The sequence below is a fragment of the Pecten maximus genome, chromosome 17 (assembly GCF_902652985.1).
Source record: "Pecten maximus chromosome 17, xPecMax1.1, whole genome shotgun sequence".
Lineage (NCBI taxonomy): Eukaryota > Metazoa > Mollusca > Bivalvia > Pectinida > Pectinidae > Pecten > Pecten maximus.
The window spans coordinates 20,967,492-20,978,463 of NC_047031.1; the positions used below are offsets into that span (position 1 = coordinate 20,967,492).

The following is a 10,972-nucleotide window of genomic DNA, read 5'->3' on the forward strand; positions in this document are numbered from 1 at the left end:
AATGATATGGCATTAGATGCTATGTAAAACACTGTCACGATGAATATTTTGTATTGGATCGGAATAGATATAGGAGAGATGCGTTAGTGAAAAATGTGTTTTTTTTTTTTTCATTCATATGCTGAATACATGTTCATATATTGAGTATATACTACAGACAGAAACAGCAAATCCCTGTATTCATACTCAGAACTTGGGACAATTATTCAAAATATAGAGAACATGTTTTCAATAAGTCAATAAAAATACAAATCTGTATAAACTTCTAGTACCTCTGTTTTATTAATCAGGTTTTGACAAAATGCATTTAAAGATGATTTAAAAAACTCAGACGTAAAATTTACGATTTCAAAAACCATTAGTGTGCCAGAAGCTTGTTGAAATTATTCTTTTATATCAGTGATAAATTGTTTATGAAGTGGACACTTTGGCCATGACAATGTGTGAATAACCAACTTTGTTCTTCTTTTCCTTGCCAAATGAAAAGTGCAAAAATTTGTTCCAAGAACAGTGTTCCGTATCGATGTTCTTCGTGTTCACTTTAGGTGAAATTTTTACCCCCAGGACGTGTCAAAAATATTTTGTCCAAGTATGCCCGATGTGTTGTGTACCAGACTTAGTTTGTCCAAGTATGCCCGATGTGTTGTGTACCAGAGAGCAATGTGTTGTGTAACAGATACCAAGATTATCTATGAATGATGAATGAGATGCCCGACTACAAATGATTTGAACACCCTACTTAAATCGGATGATTCTTTTAATTCATAAGCAAATATGTCCAATTTCTTAATTAACAGTAATTGACGGAACATTCACGAACACTACAATAAAGTCAACATATGTATATGCCAACTTGAGAAATCTTATTTTTTATATTTGGATGTATAGATACAATAATCATATGAATCTCCAGTACAAATTAACATGCGTACATACAATACTACAATAACATCACATGTACAGTACACAATGTGTATTTTTTAACAGTGAATCTTTTCTCAGAATATGTCTATGAATCATACTGCTTGAAAGAATAATAAAAAAGTTGCATATCCCGTTTTCTGTTATGTCCTCAGTATACTACGCATCGTATTTATTATATCATCAATCAAATATCTGAACATCTGCATTACTGAACAAATTACGTCTCTACTTACAACTTGAAAATGCGCGCTCTACTGTGCAGTTTTTATCTATTAGGAAAAGATACCAAGTTAAATGCTACAAAAACAATATATCACAAGCAGTTTCTGTGATCACAAAGAAAAACGGGACCAATTTATTATATGATGGATACAAACTCAACAGTTTCTGTGTTAACGTTAATTACAGAGGGACTGCAATATACAATGATGATAACATAACACCTTTCCTTCAAATTTTCAGGATATCATAGAAGGGGACGTAAATTCATCAAAACTAAAAAGGACATAACTCTTGAAAAAGAACAGAGAAAAAACGGAAGATGCATAATTCCACTAAAATCACTAAAACAATCATTGCAAGTAATCAGGTACTGATCATGTGAACCAAAGCTCCAATTTAAATTTCTACAGGTATGTTGATTCCCTGTCCATATCCTCTGAATGTTTTTTGGTCTGTCTGTCTGACTGTGGGGAAGTAGACATTGTACGGTTTCTTTTCGACTGGTCGTCAAACAGTGGTGAGTTCGACAGGGTCCTGAAGTCCTTGAGACTGACTGGTCTATGTAAGGATGTCTCGTGCTGAATTGGTTTGAACGTTCCCACACTCATTCCCCTGTCTGACCTACCAGACTTTTCAGGCACTCCAACCTTACCATCGCCAGTACTCAACTTCCTAAACCTAGAAAATGCGGACACCTTGCTTCCCGTCGATTTCTGTGGCCGCAGATAACTGTTCTCAGGTGAGTTGACAAAACCAGTCTTGCGTGGACTTCCAACAGTTTCAACTTTAAAACTAACGCCTTTTGTTTGATGAGTGTCGGTTGATTGCTTTGAAGGGGAGTTTCCCGAGCTGAGAAAGTTGATGAGACCTCCTGGCTTAGATGGAATTGCCACATGTGGAGTGTTAGTAGTCGGAACAGGTTTATGAAACTTAGGGTTAGTAGCAGTCACATCAGGGGGGATGCGATGTACACCATCACCATGGAAACCAGGAGAGAAGAGATCTTCATGCATAGAAAATGTAGAGATCTCGCTGTTCGTGACAAACGAGGAGTCGTCGGAGTCATAGGTCAAGGAGGAGTCAAGATCATTAAGATGCTGATAAGTAAAACAGAAAAACAGTCAATGTGTTAGTAGGTACATTAAACATTTCAATGTTGATCAGGAATTCAAGTTAAGTTAATCATCATGGATTCTTAAAATTTTAGAATCACGGTTAATGTTCCAATTAGTAATTTGACTTTACTTTCAATTCTTAAAGATGAATTCTGCCTATTTTTAAACATATTATCTTAGAATATTATTATCTTATTTCGAAAATTGCTCTGGCCTAGCTTTGGTATCACAAATCAACAAAGGGACATCTAAATTTTAAAATACGGGCCTCAGGTTTCACGAATTATATGAGGTGCTTTGATTTTAAAGAATGGCAATTGTTAGGGACATATTGAGATGAGGTATTCCAAACAAACTGACACATCTGAACAAGGGAAATGATTCTAAATAAAGTACACTCCCTCATATTAGTTTGAGATATTACTATATAGCTACCATCCAAAAGGGTGCCTTAATATGTTAGAATTTTTAAAGACCATAAAAGCAGAAGGACCAATTATTATACTTTTACAAATAAATTAATGTTAAATTAAGTTAAGGTCAATCATATATTCACTTTGTTTTCTTCCAAATGTTATAACATTTTTTGCTACTAAAACATTATTAGGCTATACTTTATACATATAACAACCATGCCAAAATTAGAATCCAAGTGAATTAATTTCAAAGTGCAATGCAAATTAACAAGAGTGCGATGAATTAAGCCAAACATTTAACACAAAGTCCTAACCAACAGATTTGTACACTGAAGCCAAGATAAATAATGCTGATCTACAGGAATTTTGAAAATCGAACAGTATCAGAGAAGATTAGGGGCATCGGGGTCAACAAGTGGATGTCTCAAGGTGTCAGGATAGCCCAAAGCAGAATTCAAAATTAGGGTTGTTGTAATGAGCCGATAAAGCCTGATGGAGAGTGTTGGTTAAATTAACAATGCAGTATGGGGAGAGTTATAGGTGGTAGTGAGAGGATATACAGTAAGTGAAGTTACTACACAGTACAGGGGCTTCAAGTCATTGTGATATCGGTTTGTGAGCACTGTGAAGCCAGCAGGTGGTCATTGTGAAATCAGCAGGCGAACACTACAGCCAGCAGGTGAAGGTCATTCAGCATTTTACAGGTGAAGGTCAGTCTGCAGTGACAGATGAAGGTGATTCTGAAGTTAACAGGTGCAGGTCATCAGCAGGCGAACATTACAACCAGCAGGTGAAGGTCACTTGAAAGTGATGAAGGTCAGTCTGCCATTATCAGGTGAAGGTCGTTCTGCAGTTAACAGGTGAATGTCATTCTCTGATTTACAGGTAAAGGTGAGGTGCAGCTACGAGGTGGTCACTGTGATAACGGCCAGTGTATGGGGCCAGGATCAGCAGGTGTACCTTAAGTATGTGACAATAAAATGCCACAAATTCCATTATAAAACTTATCGTGAAACTCATCTTATAATATCTGATGTTGATTATCAGTATGTGGTTCAATATCTTGTTCATAATTATTTCAGACATCCAGTATTTTAATATGCAATGCTGATATACATGCTGCGGTGCAAGAAACCTCCAATTTTGACTAACAACATTTTAACAGGTTGTGTGTATATGACCCAATCTAGTTTATATGTTGTACTACCTAGCCAGTGGTTGGTACATACAAACATGTTTATCATTAGACATGTGTAATTCTTATGATATACGCCTGAATATGGGCTCCAATTGTTCATCGATCGTCACCTTACCTTCTCCCTAAACAAACAATAAATTGTAGTAGATCAATATTACACCTGTACAACTTTACACCAAACAGATATCATGACAACAAACATGCCCAGATGAAGTATTGGTCAAATGGATGTAAGAGTCTCCATAGAAATGAGGCATGCCCAGACACAGAAGACCTATCGTAAATAGTTGATAACATCAACGAAAGCCAATTCATTCTGAGATGTTCAAAAGGAACCATTCCATCGTTACAAGTAAAATACAAACGTAGTTGTATATCTGATAAAGAAAATATAAAGAGATATATCATAGAGCTATCTCAAGTGAGTACTGCAGACCATGAAATAAAGCATGGATATCATTCTTTAAAAGATATCTGCAAAATATTGATACATTCTGAAGTGTTTGTTGAAAAATATCAAGTCATATTGTAAATATATCACTAATATCGATCGAAGACAACACTGAATAACGTTGAAGGTGAATGTGAACGATGTGTATACCTTTGTTTTGTGTCCGTATGTGTGAGATTAAAGAAAAAACATCTTAACTGTTAAATTTTGGATAATTTGAATTGTTTGCGGGAAAAGAGGAAAAGGTAGGGGCGGCCAATGAGATGGTGTTTTACCCGATTCAAGTCCCTAAAATACGAATGGATAACTGAGGCTTGCGTAGGTTTTCCGGCGGAATTAACGTTTGTAATATGATTTTGATACGAGTTTGCGATTTGAGAATGAATGGTTAGGTGTTACATACGTTCCCACCAGAAATAGAATGCGTAGTAATCCAGGTGCTGGGATTTCCCATTCCATTGTTAATGTCTCGGTTACTGTTCTAAGGGAGGTAACTCGAACATTTCACGTTTCGTGTAGAGGAATAATTAAACCGTATCGTGTGAGTATTGTCGCTCTCGACAAGATATCGTATTATGTGCGTACTGATTATTGAGAAAAGACGTTTCTAAGCTGAGATAACTTGTGTCATATTCAAGTTGTTATAGTTAACAATAAAAAATATGTTTAAATGATATCGAAAGTTAAAATCATCACTGCCTTACCGTGCGATTCATATACAGGATCGATCATATAATTTTGACTACTGAATGTTAATTATGATAATGCTACTTTTGCTTGAAATCGATAACAGTAAACGTGTATTCCGTCCGTCTTATTGCTGTTTAAGAATATATTTGATCTGATGTCTTTGCGCACAATATTGTTTTTTGAGGAGTATTTCCTTCTCGAAATGTTCTATCAGTTTCGTTCATGTATAGCTATTATGTACAGCGTAGCGTCCACTATTGAACAAGGGAGAGAGTTAAACTATAGTGCTGTATACAGTATAACCCGACAAGAATAATTGACCGGTTTACACGGGTTTCTGTTGTATAGAGATCGGTACAATATTTGAAAAAAAAAATAAACTTCTGTCCAAAAGTTTGTGTGTTAGAAGCAGACTTTTCATGCATAATATATTTTCTGTCGCCGATTACTTAAGTCCGATACAGATAGTCAATACCAAGCTATTTATTCATTGTAAAGGATAAAGACACATTTTAAATGAAGCTGTAAGAACACATCTCGGCCAAGTTCGTGTCGGAATTTGCAGTATGGAAATCGGTAATGCTGTCGATGTCGTTTTCGTTTCCATGTTTTGTTGTGTGTTTTCTTTTACATGTATTTCAGGATTAATTGCCAATCGTGTTTCGTACATGGACTGGCGAAGGGAAGTGAACCACGTGCAAATGAAGCAGATCATGTACCATGCAGGCAACAGACAATCGTTATATATACGTTAACCGAATAAAAAAATCTCGCCGTCAGATAGGTCACAACGGTATGACGTAAGTGCGTCATTTTGTAACAATGTTATACTCATGTAAGACAAACGTTTCTGATATTTTATAATGAAAACTTAAGCATACACCTATAACTACGAAGTTAAAGCGCGGTGTTGGTATTATATTTGTGTGATTTGGTCACTCGAGACACAGGGACTCGCTTTCAGAAGAAACGAGCGCACTAAAAATTCAGTGTTTATAAACACTCTGAATGGAATCGTGTAAAATTCGATTTTGTAAGGTTTTATATTGAAAAGAAATGTTGGGGTTTTTCATCTTGCGATTATTTATAGATGTCATATGTTTCCCAAATCTAAAACCGAAACCCTGTGACCGTATAAATGAGATGCAGTCCAATAGCCGAGATGTGCAGAGCTCGAGAAAAGTGTACCGATGTGCATTCTAGTCGAGGATTTGTGAGGACATGCGCATTGCTCTTGAAATATTGTATTCGATAGTCGCACTGGCGTTTAGGGGATGTACATTCTGATAAAAACAAGCAGAGAAACATTGATTTGAAAATTGGCGGCATTCGACCTCCGAACTTGTCTTACATATTATGAGTCAAAGGGAAACCTTACGATGGTAATGTGGCCCTGCGCTCGATAAAGCATATTGCTGACACATGTGTTTAACAATGTAAAATCGACACTTCGTTTTCTGTGACTACTGGTGTCCAGTTTCGCATTCGAGATACTGTATTACACTGGCATTTTTATTAGCACATAAAGCGGCTCTTCCACTGGTGTAACTGTTTACATTCGTGTATAACAATGCTAAACAATTCACAAAATGAAAATGCATTGAAGTCTGATGCAGTACAAAACTAGATCGCCAATGCAAAACAATGAATGTATTTACACGCCGGCAAGAAAGTGATTTGCCTTTCAGACCAGAAACACACGACCCAAAATCGTCATTGGGAAATGAAGATATCCTAGTTTTCTAGTTTCATTGAGTTGTAATCATGGCTTACCTATTCTGGTTCGTCATCGGTATCAACATCCGGGCATTCTTAGGTCTGTATCAACCAGATACTTGAAAGGAACGCACGCACATGCTTTATTTTCAATACATTTTTATACATTAGAAGTGTGACGGTAACCCTTTCGGGGATGGGGAATAATCCCATCCCTGGACATTCCAATCCGTGACATGACCGTTACCTTGAATAATCAGTAATTGTGAAGGTCTTCGAAGTGTTTGTTTAGATTGTGGTTCGTTGAGAAAACATGACGGCCGTTTTGACCAGTGTCTCACATACCACTTTGAAGTCTATATACTTTGTGTAAGTATGTTATGCTATGCTATTATATTTCGCGCCGATTTCCCGTGGTAGCTTAGGCAAGATAGAACGCATGCGCAGGACACAAAGGTAAGGCAGGTGGGCAGACATGTTTGAGGTATCAAGATGTGAACTCTAAATGCAGTCACGGCAAGTCATACCATGTTTGTACCGATGTAAAAGCTCGCGCGTGGCGAGTTGTTGACAATAGCGAGCCAACAGATGAGCGTACGTGATATCGAGAGCGGTGATGTGTATTGTCGTGGTTGTATCAAATGAACGTAATTTTATCATGTGACGCTTATCATGCTTAGGAAATACTCTTATAGGGTATATTATTTGTATATTGTAGCTCCATGCCAATATCTACGCCCACATCCACATATATACGACTATGAGCTATTGGTGAGCTATGGCAGCCCTAAACAGCCATATCCAGACTATATTGATCTTCACGAACACATGAGTGATAGTAATGTCTGGCGGTATAGTACTTGAGCATTGAGTTGAAGTTTATGCAGGAGAACTGTACACTATACATGTATATTGTGAACACTATGGAGGCCCAGCTATATGCTGCGGCGTTGTTAATATGCTTGGTTACTCAGTCATTGTTACGGCTGGATACGACTATTTATTATATCCGTCCATATATATTTGATACATTTGTACATAATAAATCTAATTATCAACGACACGTGTCTCGCTTGTTGTATGTGTGATAATGTTAACATATTCAATATCAAACTCGGCTAATAGATTACATCAACATGGAAATCATTTAAAAACAACGAAGAAAACGGACATTAACACGTAATCTGTAAGAGGACGAATGCGTTCCTTATGTTTGGAAAGGGGAAAGGTAATTATAGAGCGGGGAAATCAAACGTTTGGAAAGAAAAATAGCTCCTTGTAGTTCTTATAAATCCCAATACATCTACATCCCTGTATCAATTGTACTAAGAATAGTAAGGTGTTTGGATAAAAGTTTAGTAGAGCAACTCACAGCAGCAAAAGATTGAAATATTAACTGTTCACTACAGACGGTAGGTACTAATATCTAACTATGATGATTCAGTCACTTTCCGAATCAAAATATAGTTATAACTTCTAATGTTAAATACCAGCTAACTTATAACATCATTTGAAACGTTGATAGAAACAAATTTTAGCATTACATCATGTTTCAATTCGGTGTTAAAACATTCATATTGATATCTAATTAGTCCGTTAGTAACCTCAGATTTCTAACTTTACCAAAATGTTCCCAGCCCAAACACTTGATATCATTAGTATTAACACGTACAGTCTGCGACTGCTAAGATCACCGGCGGCATCCATCACAATATGCTTACAGTAAGATTTCAGTTACTTATTAGGATATAGATTATCAATGCGAAATACATGCATCTGATACACGAACATAAGTTTTTTTTGTAAAGATGATTAATTTTTTTATGAAGAAAAATTAAATCAAAATCTTCAGAGAATTATTTCCTTCACTCAATTGTCATTTTATAATGTCTAGACTCTAATGATTACATACAAACAAAAACACAACTCAACATGTAATATAGTTGTCATCATAATTTAATATGAATACATGATATTGAATCAGCCATTTTATTCATGAGTTCATTCGTTAACTACATTGTATATTCAATGATGTGCATACAAAATAGTTCCTACTTCCATTCAACCTCATTTACACAAGGACTCTACGATATGATCAATATCAAGCTCTAAATTTGCTGCATCCTGTATGTCAGTGTTATGCTTCTTAGACCTTTGCGGTGACGATAAATCGGTTATAAGTATTGCGAAAACAGAGAAAGTGAAAGCAGGATACAGGTACAAACACGAAAATAATCTTCTGCAATAACATATTTTTTGTTTAAAAACATAAAATGAACATAATCAATATTTTCAGTATTGTAACAGGTTCAAATCGTCCTTTTGAAAATTGTCACCAACTAAATACCTTTAGTGCGATCAATGAAGCAATGAAATAATAACTTTAACTGGATAAAGATGGCGATTTATATGATTTTATTAACCAATAAGTTAATAACCTGCATCCCAACGATTTATTTCGCCAACAAATGAAACTCGACAAAACCTGCCCAATTTCCGGCATTTGGATCATTCTAAGTATCAACATTAACTATTGAATTTCATATTAAATTTTAAGACTGATAACTAAATTGTCCAAATTGTCAATGGTGTAAAGTCATAAGTAATCATCTGAATTCTACGTAAGTATTTTACTTAACGTCTCTGTGTGTTTAGAGGTGCAAGTCGTCGCGACAGCCATGCATGGTCACGAATGATTGGTGTATACTGTCAACACACTGAGATACAGTATCTAGACACGTGACACAACACCCTGTCACAGATATACTGACAACGTGCAGATCAGTCCGTAATGTACGGCTGTAACCTAACGGACTTGAAAACATTACCAGGAAAACGTGAAGGTAATATTTGTCTTTGATAAAAGGTCAAATACTGGATATTAATCAGATCGTAGAGTGACCCATATCATCCATACACATCGTTACAACGTTCAAATCAATTTGCCTGCCTACAATTCCACTAACATGCATATTTCATAAAACCAGTCCCAAAAATGGTAAAATATGATCTATCCCTTAACTATAATTCATGTCAGATGACAACATAGAACTAGGGTTAGGTGAAGCTCGAAATCACTTGAGAGTTCTTTTTATCACATATGGAAAAATAGTTATCTTTTTAAATCTACTAATTCATAAATATGTTTCATTATGATCTATTATGTTTATACACGTAATAAAAAAGTGTGGACATATAATGCTACTGTAGGTATCATTGATTAGTACAAGTACAGAGTTCAATCACACAAGACTGAAAATAATTATAATATCAGACTGACAATGAATTCTGCGGACGATATCCAGCTCCACGTCCAAGGGAAATTGAACAAGTCGAAAATTTTCGTTCTATGGCAACAAATCACACGTTGAAACATACGCTGTAGCAAAAATCCAATTTAAAACATTTGCTTTTGCTCAGATCAAATTTGAAACATACCACGTAGTATATATCAAACTTGAAACATACTATGTGGCATATATCTAATCTATACTTGTTGTTCCTGTGAGAAATATTATTATCATTCTGACAGTAGCGAGGCTTACAGAAATACAACGTAACATAGACTGCCTTGTTCATAATCTAGGCATCTCGAAACCTGGTATCCTTTTACACAGTAGCAGAATGTCGTAGGCATTACATTTCGGATGTCCTTTATACCAACCTATAGGTTCCGGATCACTATATGTCATTAGATAGGCTTTTTTTTTATTTTTTTATATTTACCATCTACTGTTCTCTCGTTCTTTCAACATATCACCGTCTTGTCACTTAATGGAACGGGTGTTAGACCTAATCACATACAATATTGTTTTTTTTTAAAAACCTACCAGACAGAAATTTAATACAATGAAGCATAGAATTAAATACTAGTAACACGTCTAAAGCAAAACCTTCAAATGAATTATTTATATATGTTCTTCGTAAAGAAATCAAAACTGCAATTTAATAACGAAATACGATTAACCTTAACGTCTGAATTACATAATCCGGGCCATCAAATCAAAATAGACTCATCACAACATTGTTAGTGATTCTCTATCCACACTTTATCGCATTTATTATTTATAAAACCTACCAGTAGTGATAAAGATGATCTTTTGATATCACTGTTTCCTTATATTGACCGAACACTAACAAAGACCACTGGTGAAGCTGTGCTTGCCTACACAACATATCAAATTTATCAATAGACACAGCTACAAATAGCAATGTATTCAATATGACTTTTTGTCAGATT

The 10,972-nt window shown here is 35.6% G+C and overlaps 1 long non-coding RNA gene across 1 annotated transcript in view; it reads left to right on the forward strand.

Moving 5' to 3' along the window:
• The window catches only part of LOC117314910, a 15,792-nt gene extending 5,241 nt beyond the window's left edge, over positions 1-10,551 (forward strand). The window contains exon 2 of the long non-coding RNA XR_004529633.1: positions 10,403-10,551. This is a non-coding gene — a long non-coding RNA (uncharacterized LOC117314910). The remainder of the gene's footprint in view (positions 1-10,402) is intronic.
• The last annotated feature ends 421 nt before the right edge of the window (positions 10,552-10,972 follow it).